This window comes from Bos javanicus, chromosome 26 (genome assembly GCF_032452875.1).
Source record: "Bos javanicus breed banteng chromosome 26, ARS-OSU_banteng_1.0, whole genome shotgun sequence".
Lineage (NCBI taxonomy): Eukaryota > Metazoa > Chordata > Mammalia > Artiodactyla > Bovidae > Bos > Bos javanicus.
In genome coordinates this window covers 6,998,542-7,015,249 of record NC_083893.1, presented here as the reverse complement: position 1 = coordinate 7,015,249, position 16,708 = coordinate 6,998,542, and the positions used below count along the sequence as shown (strand labels likewise).

The window sequence follows — 16,708 nt, the reverse complement described above, 5'->3', positions numbered from 1 at the left end:
AAAATGACAAACTTGAATTTGACACAGAAACAATTTACATGGCATTTAATTGTATTGACAACTGTTTACATACTGTGCTGTACTTACACCTACTTATATAGCATTTTCATTGTATTGGATATCATAAGCAAAGAAGAGATGATTTAAAGTACACCAAGACCAAGTGAAGTCGCTCAGTCGTGTCTGACTCTTTGCGACCCCATGGACTATAACCTACCACTCTCCTCCATCCATGGGATTTTCCAGGCAAGAGTACTGGAGTGGGTTGCCATTTCCTTCTCCAGAGGATCTTCCTGACCCAGGGATCAAACCCAGGTCTTCTGCATTGTAGGCAGACACTTTACCGTCTCAGCCACAAGAGAAATCCTTAAAGTACACAGGAGGGTTAATTTAGGTTATATGCAAATATTATGCCATTTTATATCTGGGACTTGAGGATTTGAGGATTTTGGTATCCACAGGGGATCCTGGAGCCAATCCCTCCAGAATATTAAGGGACAACTACTAATGTAGACAAAGGAGCCTGGCAAGACACAGTCCTTAGAGTCACAGAGTCAGACGTGACTAAAGCAACGGAGCACACATCATAAATCTAGAAGGCAGTGGACGCGTCTTTCCAAGGCTTGAGATAAATTTTGGATGAACTCTTTTATCACCAATTAATCCACTCACTCACCTTTTTTGTTTTCTATGACATAAATTTGATTTTTTAATCCAGTGAATTTATGGTCACATCACATGCAGCAAAAGTTTATCCAGTAAAAATTTCCTAAACATTTTTTGTGGGATGTAGAAATATGAGGTGTGATTCCTACCCTCAAAGAACTTCTTGCCTTATCCTGAGTAAGAAGATCCATACATATGAAAAACAGCCAATGGAATCTTTTAGAACTGTATTAAATTCTAAATCATGCAGAAGGGTTCTCAGCATTTCAAGAAGAGAGCATTTGGAGCTGATGGTGTAGTGAGGTCCTAAGAAGACACAGAACTCAAGCTGGAGCTGACAGAATAGGTTGGGAGTTAAATAGATGAGAAAAGGCTGTTCGGGGGAAAGGCCATTCCAGGAAAAGTTTACAGCACAGAAGGCCATGTGTTTTCACAGGACGCCAAAGCAAGTGGCCTGACGAGGGGTTGTGTGAGCTAGCAGGGAGAAATACTAGATGACCAATTGACAGGGTATAACCGTATTATATTCTTAAAGCAGATGTACTTTTAGGCATCGGGCATTTTTGGCCATTAGGTCAAGCGAGGAACACAAATAAACACAGACTCAACCCTGAACTTCCACCCATGAAATAAAAGAATATACTATAAGGTGACTAGACAGGCTATTTTTAGGTGGCAGTGCTCCCAGAAATAAACATCATAATTTCACTTCTGAATAAGGTAGTTTACTTTGTGCCAAGATGTATTCCACATCCCTGAAAATTTTATATAAACACTTTCAGTGACAGATCCCTTCCATGAAAGGGAAAAACATCTTCTATTTGTTAATAGTGTTGAAAATAGCCGTGTCCTCTTAAATCAAATGAAATGATTGGTCTTGCCTTCTGGAAATAAACTGAAGAAAGATGATTCTGAATATTTCAGTGTATCTAATCAACTGTATACCTTTATAGTTCATGGCTAAGTCATACTCTCTCCTTGCATTAACGTCCCTAGTTGCCACTGATGTGTGTCATATATTAGGCTAAACACTGAGCTAAATTATCAGGAGATTTTGTGGGTCAGATGAGTGAGTGAGTGAAAGTCACTCAGTCGTGTCCAGCTCTTTGCAACCCCATGGACTATGCAGTCCATGGAACTCTCCAGGCCAGAATACTGGAGTGGGTAGCCTTTCCCTTCTCCAGGGGATCTCCCCAACCCACGGATTGAACCCACGTCTCAGAAAGGGTGAAATTCGAGTATACCATATATTAGGATATTAAGATCTGATTATAAGCCATTTGATTAAAAGTCTTCCAGCATGTAACCATTTCTTAAAAAATTACAAGGTTTATTTGTCTAACATCTTAAAAGTGTGACTAGAATGTACACACTGTCATAAATTAATCTGATCATATCTCAGAGAATAGAATTTTGCCATATATGATTCTCTCTGTGTCATTTAAACTCATTTTAAACCTTCACTGAGTCAATAAGCAAAAGAAAGTGAAGTGTCAACTTATACTGAACTCCATCTGTGTGGTGTTTTAAGTATTAAGTATTAGAATAAGTGGAATTATGTGAAATACTTAACAGTATAAAACTATTGCATATAGTAATTCTTTATATTAGTGAGATTATACATAGAAATTAAATCTTAAGGGAAAGAAATTGATTATTTGATGAAGGAAGATAATTTAAGAAAATAAAATAAGTACTGTAGGAAAGAGAAATAATATGTTTAAATTTCACATTTCAGTAGACAATCTGAAATAAAAGTAGCCCTTTGAGTAAAAATGTATCAATGCTAATTCTCTATTAAGGGAAATCACAAGTGTTCTTTCATTTGCAAATGATTTCCATAAAAGAATCCAAACTTTTGTTCATGTTGTAATTAAAAATTGAAAAGTATGGAGCTCTCTTTCTCATCTTCCTCTAAACTGAAAGTTAAATGTCTTTTTAAAAAATTAAAATGAAAACTATTTCCTCTATGAACACTGCTTTGCACATCTTTTACTCAACTTTAATTTAAGAAAATATATATTTCCTTATGTTTCTTGTCACTAGCCATAGAACTGAATTTAGGTCTAAAGGCAAGTTACAGAGATAATGGGGTTATGGACACTTTTCATGACAGGTGTGGTGACCTTGGAAAGGAAAACAAGGATGAAAAGACTGTCTTAATCATCACTTGTGCAAATGGCAGGTGGAATCAAATGAAAAAAGATAAGACAAATCACTCTTTCTAGGTTCTTTGTTCTGAATTAATATGTCTGACCATTAATATAGATAGCTTAGTGGTTATTATACATAATAGCACTTAATATTATGAATAAAATCTTAAGTAAAAAAGCTTACAACAGGGCCACACCTCTGTGCTCATGGCTGAATAATTTTCAAACTCTGACATCCGTATTTAACTCATTGTCCAGCCTTTCCATTCTCTGTGTTATTTGGATATGCGTCATACAGACAGTGACGAGTTTTCATTGTTTCTCCCTGTATATCCTATGGAACAAAACAGATGCCACAGGTTCTTTCTTAAGTGTCAGACATAGATGAGGGAAAATAAATCTATGATATTACTTTGTAATGTAGAGAGACAGATAAGTAATAAAACTGTGGATAACTAGTGAGAAAAGAGGTTTTAACAACAGTGTAAAATCAGACAAAGTTTTTAATTAAGATTATGCTTAACGCTTCCTGAACTTGATAGTACTTTTACACAGTGAAATGTAATTCTCACAAAAGTTATCTCTTTTTTTGGTTAGGAAACGTTGAGGAGTACAATCCAAAACTACTTTGTAGAATAGAAGCTTTCTGTGCCCTTAAAAAATTTAACTTTCTTTCACTAATGCAGTCAGTCAGTGCTTCCTGAATATTTGGGCACATTAGTATTTCAGAATCGGACACGACTGAAGCGACTTAGCAGCAGCAGTATTTCATGTCCAAAAATGTTATTTGAGTCACAGCAGTAATATTGCTTTTTCTTTCTCTATTGAAAGAAAAACGTTCTTAAATTCAGACAGATAAATTTTTCCTATTCGTTTTCATTCAGATGGTAGGAACAACTAACTTAAAAACAGATTTAATTATGAATTATAGTAGTAAAATACTATTTATAGTGAAAGTCGCTCAGTCATGTCAACATCTCTGTGATCTCATGGACTATACAGTCCATGGAATTCTCTAGGCCGGAATACTGGAATGGGTAGCCTTTCCCTTCTCCAGGGGATCGAACCCAGGTCTCCCGCATTGTGGGCAGATTTGTTACCAGCTGAGCCACAAGGGAAGCCCAAGAATACTGGAGTGGGTAGCCTATCCCTTCTCCAGCAGATCTGCCTGACCCAGGAATCCAACCGGGGTCTCCCACGTTGCAGGCAGGTTCTTTACCAACAGCTATCAGGGAAAAAAAGTATCCCTTTTAATTAGCATTCCCACATATCTTGGAATTCATGGTAATAATGATAATGATTCTTACATAGCACTTTTAATTTTCAAAGTATTTTCACATACACCATCTGATTTGGTCTTCCAATATGTGCAACTATAAACTAATGTGGTTTTATTCTCGTAAGTGAGGAAAATGAGGCTCCAGATTACATGAACTTGGGTATGATTGTAATTTGTATGTTATTAAAATAATAAGACATTACCCAGCAAATACATATTATTTTGACTAGAAAAGTTTTAAGAATTTGTGATAGGTATATACATTTTGCTTAAATTTTGACCCACAATCCAACCTTTACTTGGACACAACTTTTTTGAACTTAGGGCTTAAAAGAAAAGTCATAAAATAGGGAAGTCATTAAAAAAGAATAAACTGTTTTTAAAAATGTTAATAGTTTCCCAATACTAGAGTAAAAATGAAATATAGTTTTGACTAATTGCGGAACTTTTATTGAAGAGCTAAAGATAAGCATAGAAAGAAAAGCATTTCTGACATGCAGTTCCTTAAAATGTAAATTAAAAACATAACTATCACACAATTAATAAAGAAAAGAACTAGAAAATATAGATACACATATTTTGGGGCCTTTTCTTTTTAAAATTCCTTAAAAACTTTGTTGAGGTATAATCTATTCACCACAAAATTGTACAATCACCACCACAATCCAATTTTAGAACATTTCCATCACTTTAATAAGAACTCTTGTGGCCCATTTGCAAATACTCTCCATTCCTACTCTCAGTTCCAGCAACTGCTAATTTACTCTCTCTCTAAAGATTATCCTTTTTACTGCATGTTTTCTTACGCTAAAACTGTGTTTTACACTAAAAAGCTTTTATTTTCTAAATGTATAATTATTCAATGTAAATCTAGTTCTTTGTAGATCTAAATAAACATGTGTTTAATACACAACTTCATGTTTTTCTTCTTTTTGAATTTTATGCTGATTTTATGTCTCCTTTATACCCTGCTTCAGCTTTGTTATTGTACCCAGTTGCTATAGAATAGAGCTGTTTAAGTTGTTTGCTGAACACAGCGTTTGAGGTCAGTATCTCATAGGTCAGTTTAAGGTCAGTATCTCAAGCTGTGAAGCGATGTCTGGCAATAAGGAAACACGAAAATGATGGAGACAGAACAAGCTAGGGCTCATGCATGTCTAGAGGGTATAAGAGTTGGTATACTCATTTACTCAGCTATTAAAAGTTTTATTATGGGTCTTTTGCCTCTTTGGGTGTATCTGATTGAGAACTGTAACTGGAATAGAGAAAGCATACTCCCCTGCACCCCAGTTTGGCTCAGTTTATCTTATAGAAGAGGACCCAAACAGTTCTCTCAGTCCAGGATTTTTTTCTTGCCTTCCCTCCCTCCTTCCCTTGCTTCCCCCTCTTCTTTCCTTCCATCTTCACTTACAGAATTTTTCTTTTTACTACAGACCTTATCATGAATTCCATAAATTACCTCAATTTGAAGTAAATACGGGCTACTGAAATCTTATTATACAGACCATGGCTACTTAAATCTTGAATTATTTAGAAAACTCTTTCTTCCCAGTTTAAAAAATGTCAAAAATAAAGAAATGATTTTATGCCATCCCATGTAACATGGATGGCCTGATTAAATCCTGTGCTATTTTGTTTAGAGAAAATATTTGTCATTCCTGTTTTGCTGTTGTCCAGCTATTACAAGTAGGATGACTGCCTAGATTTCCTTTATGCCTTGGGGCCTGTTTTAACACTCTTCTTGGGAAAGCTACTGCTATTTCATCCAGTGTATGCGTGCTCAGTCACTAAATTGTGTTCTGACTCTGTGACCCCATGGACTGTAGAGGAACGCACCAGGCTGCTCTGTCCATGGGGTCTTCTGGGCAAGAATACTGGAGTGAGCCGCCATTCTCTCCTCCAGGAGATCTTCCCAACCCAGGGATTGAACATGTGTCTGCTGCATTGGCAGACAAATCCTTTACCACTGAGCCACTTGGGATAGCGTAGTCTTTGAAAATGAGTAACACAGAGAATACAATAGATAAGCAGACCTCCTTCAGGTGCTGTGGTTGAGAGAACAGAATAAATGAAACTTTCACCTCCCAGCAGAATATGCTTGTACTATAAATGCAGGGTCACGCTTTCAGAGTGAATCATCCCATTTCCTTAAGCTACCTTTTTGTTACTTGGGAAATCCTCCCTTTATCCTTTGGCCCAAGCTATTGCCACAAGTTTGTTGGACTGTTTCCATTAAGTTAAATATAACTAATATGCTTTTAAAATGTACATTATGTCAAATTTCGGATTCATAGAATTTTCTAGAACCCTTGGATGTAATTTAGTTTAGCCCTTCATGTTTTGAGAGGTGGCCTGAGGCCCAGTAAGGTTATATGACTAATCATAAACCTATTACTAAAAGATCCAAGACTAGAATCCAGGTTTCCTGTAAGCTTTTCTTGAAATATAGTTGGCATATAATATTATGTTAGTTTCAGGTGTAATACATAGTGATTTGATATTTGCATACATTATGAAATGATCACAATAAATCTAGTAATCATCTGCCCCCCTACAGTTATTATAATATTATATCACCATGTTCCTTATGCTATATAGTACATCCCCTTGGTTTATTCTATAACTGAACATTTGTACCTCTTAAATCCTCTTCCCTTATTTTATGACCCCCACCTCCTTCCACTCTGGCAACCACACATTTGTTCTCTGTATCTATGGGTCTTTTTTTGTTTAGTTTGTTTGTTTTGCTTTTAGATTCCACATATAAGTAAGATATTATAGCATTTCTGTTTCAGTCTGACTTACTTCACTTGGCATACTACCAAGTATGCCACGTTGTTGCGAATGGGAAGATTTCACTTTTATAGCCAATATTTTATATAAAACACTCACCACACCTTCTTTATCCATTTGTCTATTGATGGCACTTAGGTTGCTTCCATATCTGGGCTTTTTATTATGGCTAATAATGCTGCTATGAACATGGGAATTCATACATCTTTTGGAATTAGTGTTTTGGGTTTTTTGAGCAAATACCCGGAAGTAAAATTGCTGAATCATATGGCAGTTCTATTTTTTACTTTTAATAGGAATCTATAAAAATTGGGTAATTGTAATTGCCTATACCAATGGCAGTAGTGGTAAAGAATCTGCCTGCCAATGTAGGAGATTCAAGAGATGAGGGGCAATCCCTGGGTTGGGAAGATGCGTTGGAGTAAGGAGTGGCAACACACTCCAGTATTCTTGCCTGGAGAATTCCGTGGACAGAGGAGCCGAGCAGGAGGTTCATGGAGCCCCAAAGAGTCAGACATGACTGAGTGACTGAGTACACACATAGCAATTACAATCCTACCAAGGAGGGTTCCCTTTTCTCCACATCCTCCCCAACATTTGTTGTTTATGGTATCTTTGATGATAGCCATTCTCACAGGTGTGAGGCAAATTCTCACTGTGCTTTTGATTTGCATCTCCTTTTGATGATTACAGATGTTGAACATCTTTTCAAGTGTCTCTTGGCCATCTGTATGTCTTCTTTGGACAAATGTCTATTCAGTTCCTCCACCCATTTTTTAAATTGGATTGTTTGGGGTTTTTTATGTTGAGTTGTATGCTTTCCTTGTATATTTTGGATATTAACTCCTTATTGGACATATTACTTGCAAATATTTCTCCCATTCAATAGGTTGCCTTTTTGTTTTGTTGACAGTTTCCTTCGCCGTGCAAAAGATTTTTAGTTTGGTGTAGCCCATTTGTTTATTTTTGCTTTTGTTTCCATTCACTGAGGAGACATTTTGAAAACTGTATTACTAATACTGATGTCAGAGAGCCTACTGCGTATATGTTCTTCTTGGAGTTTATTGTTTTAGGACTTACAATTAAGTCTTTAATCCATTTTGAGTTTATTTTTTGTATATGGTACGAGAAAGTCAATTTCTTTTGCACGTAGCTGTTTAATTTCTCCAGCACCATTTATAGGAAAGACTTTTTTTCCTCATGTATTGACATATCCTTGCTCCCATTGTTATAAACCAACTGACCATATAAGCCTGGGTTAATTTCTGGGCATCATATTCTGTTCCATTGATCTTTGGGTCTGTTTTTGTGCCACTACCTACTTTTTTGATTACTATAGCTTCACAGTATAGTTTGAAATCAAGGGGCGTTATACTTGCAAGTTTGTTCTTCTTTCTCAAGATTGCCTTGGCTACTCAGGGTCTTTTGTGTTTCCATGCAAATTTTAGAATTATTATTCCTGTGACAAATGCTTTTTTTTAGGGATTGCATTGAATCTGTAGATGAGCCTTGAGTAGTATGTTCATTTTAACAATATTGATTCTTCCATTTCATGAGCATGAAATAGCTTTCTAACTGTTTTTATTTTCTTTAATTTCTTTCATTAATGTCTTCTAGTTTTCATGATACAACTCTTGTACCTCTTTGGTTAGATTCCTAGGTATTTTATTCTTTTGATACAGTTATAGATGCTATTGTTTTAATTCCTTTCTGATAGTTCATTGATAGTTTATAGAAATGCAGTAGATTCCTGTATATTAATTTTGTATTGTGAAACTTTACCAAATTCACTTATTGTTTTAATAGGGTTTTTTTTGGGGGGTGGAGTGATATCTTTAGGATTTTCTATATATAATATCATGCCATCTGTAAACAGTAACAGTTTTGCTGCTTCTTTCTAGTTTGGATTCCTTTTATTTCTTTTCTGCCCTGACTACTATAGTTAGGACTTTCAGTACTATGTTTAATAAAAGTGATGAGAGTTGGCATCCTTATATTGTTCTTAATCTTAAGGAAAATACTTTTAGCTTTTCATATCATGTTAGCTGTGGATATGTCATGTTTATATATTGAGGCATTTTCCCTCAATACCCACTTTGTTGAGAGTTTTCAATCATGAATCAATGCAGAATTTTGTCAGAAGATTTTTTGTGTCTATTGAGCTATTTTATTTATCAGTCTGTTAATGTGGAGTATCATATTAATTGATTTGCAGATATTAACCATCCTTGCATTCCCTGCTGTAAATCCCATTTGATCATGGCTTATGATCATTTTAATGTTTTGTTAAGTTTGGTTTGCTAACATTTTGTTGAGGGTTTTTGCATCTATATTCACCAGTGATTTGGCCTGTAATTTTTTTTTAATGGTATCTTTATCTCATTTTGGTATCAGGGCAATGCTGGCCTAGTAGAATGGATTCAGAAATGTGTTTTTCTCTTTAATGTTAGTACACATAGTATTGTCTAAGAGGCCTCAGACTATCCTTATTTTTTTTAATCCTTTTTTCTTTTTTCTTTTCAGCTTGTGTGATTTCTATTACTTATCTGTTCCTCTGGGCTTCCCTTGTGGCTCAGCTGGTAAAGAATCCGCCTGCAATGTGGGAGACCTGGATTCGATCCCTGGGTTGGGAAGATTCCCTGGAGAAAGGAAAGGCTACAAGGCTACCCACCCCAGTATTCTGGCCTGGAGAATTCCATGGACTGTATATGTATAGCCCATGGGGTCGCAAAGAGTCTGACACGACTGAGTGACTTTCACTTCACTTCACTTATCATCTAATCTACTGGTGATCATTCTAGTGTACTTTTTACTTCACTTACCATGTTCTTCAGATCTGTTTGGTTCTTCTTTATGTTTTCTAACTCTGGTGAAATTCTGTGTTTATCCATGCATTTTTATGATCATTATCTTGAACTCTGTATTGGGTAGAATGCTTATCTACACTTTGTTTAGTTCTTTTTCTGAGGTTTAGTCTTATTCCTTAGTTCAGTGGTGGGGCTGAGTCCCCACAGAGCTGTCTTCATGACTTGGCCCTGAGGGGCATATCTGGGGCTGGTGCTGAGTACCAGCACTATTAGGATGGAGTCGCTCAGTTGTGTCTGACTCTGTGACCTCATGGACTGTAGTCTGCCAGGCTCCTCTGTCCATGGGATTCTCCAGGCAAGAATACTGGAGTGTGTTGCCATTTCCTTCTCCAGGGGATCTTCCTGACTGAGGGTTTGAACCTGGGTATCCTGTATTGCAAGCAGATTGTTTACCATCTGAGCCGCCAGGGAAGCCTATTCTGAAGTTGTACTTTGCAGTGCCTGTGTCCACATGGTTAGAACAAGCTCCCTAAAATGGCAGCAAGGGTGCTCCTATTGGCCCCCCTGCCTCTCCAGAGGCTCTCAGAGATTAGTAAGTAGTTCTGATCCAGGCTCCTTTCAAACTTCTGGGACTTGAAGTGTGTGAGGTTTTTGTACATGCCACTTAAGAGTGAAAAAAGCCCTCCTGCTCTCCCTAATGCAAACCTTGCTGGTTTTCAAAATCAGATGTTATAGGGGCTCATATTTTAGGTGTAGGACCCACAGGCCAGGGAGACCAGTATGAGATTGGACCCCTTGTTCCTTGGAGAGGACTTCTGTGATTGTAATATTCCTCTTATTTGTGAGTTGCAGATCCAAGGGCGTGGGTCCTGACAGTACTGTGTTTCTGCCTCTCCTTCTTGTTTCATGGCAATTCCTTTTTTCTGTCTTTAGTTGTAGAAACTCTTTTCTGCTAGTCTTCATGTCACTTTCATAGATGTTAGCTCTGTAAGCAGCTGTAACTGCTGTGTCTGTGAGAGGATATGAGTTCACGGTCTCCCTACTCTGCCATCTTACCCACCTCTCCCTGTTATAAGCTTTTCTGAACTCACTTCATCCCCTGTGGTCTGTAGCATTAGCTTACCTAAGCAAGTCATCCTTTCCTGTTGTGCATGGAAATGTAATTTGAACTACTTTATAAAGGAATTTTGCATAATAATAGGCTATGTGATATTGTCAGTTCAAACCTTAATTTCATAAATTATTTTAATTACAGTATAGTTCAGAAATCCATTTTCTTCCAAAATAATGAAAAGATATCTATAGTGCTAAGTAAACTGTGAACTGTTAATACAAAGGTTCAATAGATGAATGGCCAAGTAGATTCTAAGGACCAACCCCTAGTCATTGCACTGAGCTAATTTTTACCTTGCTCTGATCAGAATCCTATTTCCTAGTAAGTGTAAAGAATTAGATACAGCAGGAGAGAAGTCTTTATAAAGCAAGTGTTTGTCCCAGATAAAAGAAAGCACGTATTTAAATACAGTCAGCAATTGTGTCTTCAAAGCTCTTTAAAATACTGGTGGTGCTGTCTCTCATCTTCAGGTCCATATTATTTGGGTACCAGATAGAGCCTGATAGTTAAGAATGTGTCAAAATCCTTTGTCAAAAATTCCCATATTAAGATTCACCTTGCTCAAGTATATATTCCTTCAAATGGCAACCCAGTGATTCATGTTAAAATAACTTTTTACACAAATGAAACTTTTGCTAATTTTAATTTCACATATAGCACAGCATTACTTATAAAAAACAGAAGAAAGATATTGATATTAGCATTTTTAAATTCACATATCCTTTCTAGAAATCTTGAGAGAGAAACAAATGTGGTACAAGGGTCAGCAACCTTTTACTTAAAGCCTCTCCATCTGCTGCTTATCCACTGGGTAGAAGTGAAGTAGGTGGGTTGGAAATACAGACTGGTTCAAAGTTTCATTCCTGTAGTGGATCACATTTTGACGAAATTGCTTTGGCCTGAAGAGACCATTAAACTGCTGCTGCTGCTGCTAAGTCACTTCAGTCGTGTCTGACTCTGTGTGACCCCATAGACGGCAGCCCACCAGGCTCCCCTATCCCTGGGATTCTCCAGGCAAGAACACTGGAGTGGGTTGCCATTTCCTTCTCCAATGCATGAAAGTGAAAAGTGAAAGTGAAGTCGCTTAGTCATGTCCGACTCCCAGCGACCCCATGGACTGCAGCCTACCAGGCTCCTCCGTCCATGGGATTTTCCAAGCAAGAGTACTGGAGTGGGGTGCCATTGTCATCTCTAGTGACCTGCTATAAAATCATTATCATCATTATTTCAAATAGGCACAAGAGGTGCTGGTATAACTAATTTGGTGGTGGTGGGTTAGTTGATAAGTCATTTCTGACTCTTCATGACTCTGTCCATGGGATTTCCCAGGCAAAATTACTGGAATGGGTCGCCATTTCCTTCTCCAGGGGATCTTCCTGGCCCAGGGGTTGAACCTGAACCTACTGCATTACATGTGGATTCTTTATCACTGAGCCACCAAATAATTAATTTGGCCAATAGGACAAATAAAAAGCAAACTAAATTTCACCTTAAAATTTTTCATGGATTAGTTTTGTGAAAACACCTTCATAATAAAGCACAATAGTTTAGACTTAATACAAATTGCTGTAACTTTGAGAGTTTGTGTTGAAATAAAAAAATAAAGTATTTTCTTTAAGGATATGACTAGTGTGGTTCAGCCTGAACTTGAATAGGTTGTTATCCTACTGCACACAACTTCTCAAGGTCTTTGCATTCATGGGATCCTAATAGAGTGGATTCCACTGTACCAGAATCCTTTGAGAGAGTCAAAATAAATAAATTTATTTATTTATTATGTTAATTATATTAATATTTTAATTATAATTAAATATTAATAATATTAATATTTAATATAAATATTGTTAAATATTTACTATAAATATTAAATATTTAATAAATAAATTTAAATTCTGATTTAAAAGAGACTTTAAAATTTTTTCCATGACCAGAGTCATTATTTTCACTTATCATACAGGTGAGAAACGCTAATTGTACAAGTTAACCATTTCAAAAAAGTTAAAAAGAACTAAATCAACTAAAAATCTCCCTAAGAGACCATTGTTAATATATCAGTGAACACATTTCTATTTGACCCTTCATAAATATATTTTGTAGTTGTATATAAAATTTGTATATACAACTGAATTTGTATATAAAATTCAGTTGGCATCCTAGAGATGATGTTATTAATGTCGTAGGCTGTGTGGCTGGGAATAATACCACATCTTAGTCATTCAAGGAAAAATGAAGGTTAAGAAAACATGCTGTAAGCATAAAAACTGAAAATTCAGAGCTGAATTATATAGATATTTGGTATGTATATTTTCTATGCCATATCAGCAAACAGAAATCTTTTCTTCCTTCTTATGCGTAAGGGCAGTTTGGGAAAGAAGAAAAAGAGTAAATGCTATATACTTGTCATTTATAAGTTCCCTTGCTTTATCCTGTTAAGCTTAGAGATACACAGTATGGTGCTAAGGTACCAGCTCTCTTGTGGCTTTGTCAGTGATAAGTCATCATGGCTTATTTCATTCTTTATTTGATTCACTTAGTCAACAAACACTTCATGAGCATTTATTCTATGTCAGGCACAGTGAACAAAAACATCCCCAGTCTTGGGTTGCTTACAGAATAGTGAAAGAAGGCAGATACTAAACAAGTAATCAGAATAAACATTTGGTGTGATAAATACAGAATAAATATAGCTTGTGATAGAGCTATACAGAACACTACAAAAGGGAAGGGAGAAGTAGGTTGTTACTCTTTTATGTAGACTGGTGTGAGGAGAGACTTTCTAAGTAAGGAAACATTTGAACAGAGAATTTAGGAAACTGAGCAGTAAGCCCAGAGGATAAGTGTGGGAGAATATTTAGGCAGGCACGGGCAAATGGCCTGAGGTAAGAGCTTGCTTGTTGTGCTCAAGGAGCAGCAAGGTATCCAGTGTGACCTGAGCACAGTGACCCCAAGTGGGGAGTGAGGCTCACAGGGAGCAGGAGTTCAAATGAAGCAGGGCCTTGTGGGCATCTGTGACAGAGTTGTCTTTATCATGAGTGAGCTGGGAAGCCACTGCAGTGTTTGAGCACAGAAGTGACATGATCTAGCTTTGTTTTAAGGATAACATTTGAGCTACCCAAGATACATGTAGAGAGACAACAACGAATGCCCATATGGCGGTACTTTCTCATGTAAGGTCACGATTAACTCCATACAGTACGTGGTGTTATCCTCAACCAGAACTGGGGCTCAGAGAAGTTACTCAGCTGCCTAAGAAGACAAGAGAGAGAGACCTTACATGGAGTTAGGATTGAAGTCCAGACCTGTCACCCTAAAGCCAGAGTTCTTTCCTCCTAACCTATACACAAGTTAAAATATTAACATCTCTAGAGAGAGTAATTGTTACATTGTGTGACCTACTTTTCACACTTATCTGGGTAAGACTCTAAAGAGGGAGTATGATCAGATTTCTTCTCTGAATGTTAATACTCTTTTTTTTTTTTTTTGTATTACAAAAGAGTTTTGTTATCATTATTTACTTCACTGTCACACATATGGTATATATAGAATTGTTTTAGTCATCTCATTCTACTATGATTTAATTTTCCCCTCAGCTACATTCTTATCTTCTGGGAAAAATCCCTTCTGTTGCATTTCATTCATCCAGAACCCAGCTTTAGCTTTTTAACAGTGCTGTTGTCAAGACCATGTTGACTAACACTTTCCAATCTACTCTCACTCAACAATTTAAACCTGAATTTGGGCAGATAAATTGTTATTTTAAGTTGGATAACGTAAAGTATCTCCCAATGGGATTTGTGTCTCATTAAAGATGGAGATCTTAAATAATTGAAAAACATGCCTGTAGAAGAAAATGTCTTCCTCATATATAAACAAGTGGGAAAAAATCTCTAGGATTTTCCTGGTACTTCTGGTAACATTAAGACAGTTCTCTATTGGCAAATGTGTCCTGAGGAGGAAATTACTTTTTTCAGAATATAGTTTCTATTCCTCAAACCTAGAGTACTATGACTCAGAGTTCATTGGATGATACAGTACTAAATACATTATGTCTCACTGCAGCTAAGACAATGACTGGAAGACCCAGTGTGTGAATAAAGACAGTGTTTTTCTATAAGACTCTTTTCTAACTTGTTATAGCTGATTAACAATATTGTGATAGTTTCAGGCACACAGCAGAATGATGCAACCATACATACACATGTATTCATTCTACCCCAAAACCCCATCCCATCCTAACACTAACATTGAGCAGAGTTCCCTGGACTATACAAGAGGTCCTTATTGGCTATCCATTTTAAATACAGCGGTGTGTACATGTCCATCCCAAGCTCCCTATCTATCTGTTCCCTCCTCATTCCCCCAGCAACCATAAGTTGGTTCCCTAAGTCTGTGATTCTGTTTCTGTTTTATAAATACGTTCATTTGTATCATTTCCTTTCAGATTCTGCACATAAGGGGTGTTATGTGACATTTCTTTTTCTCCGACTGACTTCACTGTAACAGTCTCTAGGTCCATCCACGTGAATGTTAGCATCCTGACACAGCTCATTTTCCGTGTCATCTTTCTTCTCTGTCCGGATCTCTTTTAGAAGTGAACGCTCACGTCTTGTATCTCACTATGAACTATGACTGACTCCATTCGTGTCACACTCATCTGTCATCTCAACCAGTACCACAAACGGCATAGAGGGCCTTTAGCTGTTTAAGGCGTTTTCAAATATCCATTGCCCTTCTAGCCTGTCATAGACTCTCAAATGCTGGCAGCAAACGGAAGCCTCTTTATCTGAAGTGTCTTCGTGTTTTCTTCTAAAGACCTTGCCACATTACTGTCTTCTCAGTTGAATTCCGTCTGTCCATGTGTACAGGAACAAGACACTTAAAACCTTCACCATCCTTGCAGATAAAGCTGTAAGCAGTTCACAACTAAAGAGGGGGCAGTCATACTTCAGCTGAAAAGCAGAAATGGCTTGTTGTCTTATTTCTCCAGTGCTTTCATTAGTTCAGAATAAAGTAGGCTGTTTGGTATTACCTTGAGGATTCTTTGTCCTGAGAGCACTAGATGATAACTTCTGTTAGGTGATTAGCTCTGCTCTCTCTCCTCCTTACAAGTCACCTTGTTGAATTCTTTGTAAAACAGTGAACACAGACCAGCACCTACATTTGGAATGGCATCTGGAGGACCCAAGCCCCTCCAGAGTCACCAAGAGCCAAGAGGGGCTGCAACAGACGCTTGGAAGCTCTGGGGACACCAAGGCTCAGCTTAGGTCTTCCAGTTAGTGTAACCATGGAGTCAAGTTTAAGGACAGAGACGATTAAAGCCATCATACCTATTTTGAGAAGACAAAGGAAAAGTAGTTTCCAAAATCTTTTGAAAAACAAAAAAATCTTATTACCATCTCTTTTCTCTTTAACTGGAGAGAAGCGAAAGACTGAGATAAAAAGAAGTAACAGTACATAAATTTTCAGTCTCAGCAGAGACAAGGGTCTGTCACTGAATTAAATAACTCTAGAAATGTTTGTGGACTAGAACTAAAGAGGAAAATCATATAGGACCATATGGCCTTACTTTTTCAAAACTCACTGGAAGTAATAAAATTGGAGAAGAAATTAGTTTTTATTTCTACTTTTCTGATTCAAGGAGAAAAATGGTAAAGTATACTCAAACACATAATATGAAATGACATGAAATAATACAAAGAGAATCAAATACACGTGCCCTCTTCTAATCCCAGTGGGCACAAAATTAATTGGGAATCCAGTTGGTAAAAATGTATCAGGTCCAGTGGAATGAGACTGGGCAGTGTCTGTCAGTCCTGGATTTCAAATCCAGCTCCAGACAGGCTTTACCATGACACAGGTGGTGTTCAGGGTGTCATCTCAATGCTCCATGCACCTG

The 16,708-nt window shown here is 37.1% G+C and overlaps 1 protein-coding gene across 3 annotated transcripts in view; it reads left to right on the top strand.

Annotated features, from left to right (window-relative positions):
• The window catches only part of PRKG1 (protein kinase cGMP-dependent 1), a 1,413,309-nt gene that overhangs the window by 1,365,406 nt on the left and 31,195 nt on the right, over positions 1 to 16,708 (top strand). The gene's annotated exons all lie outside the window — the stretch shown is intronic.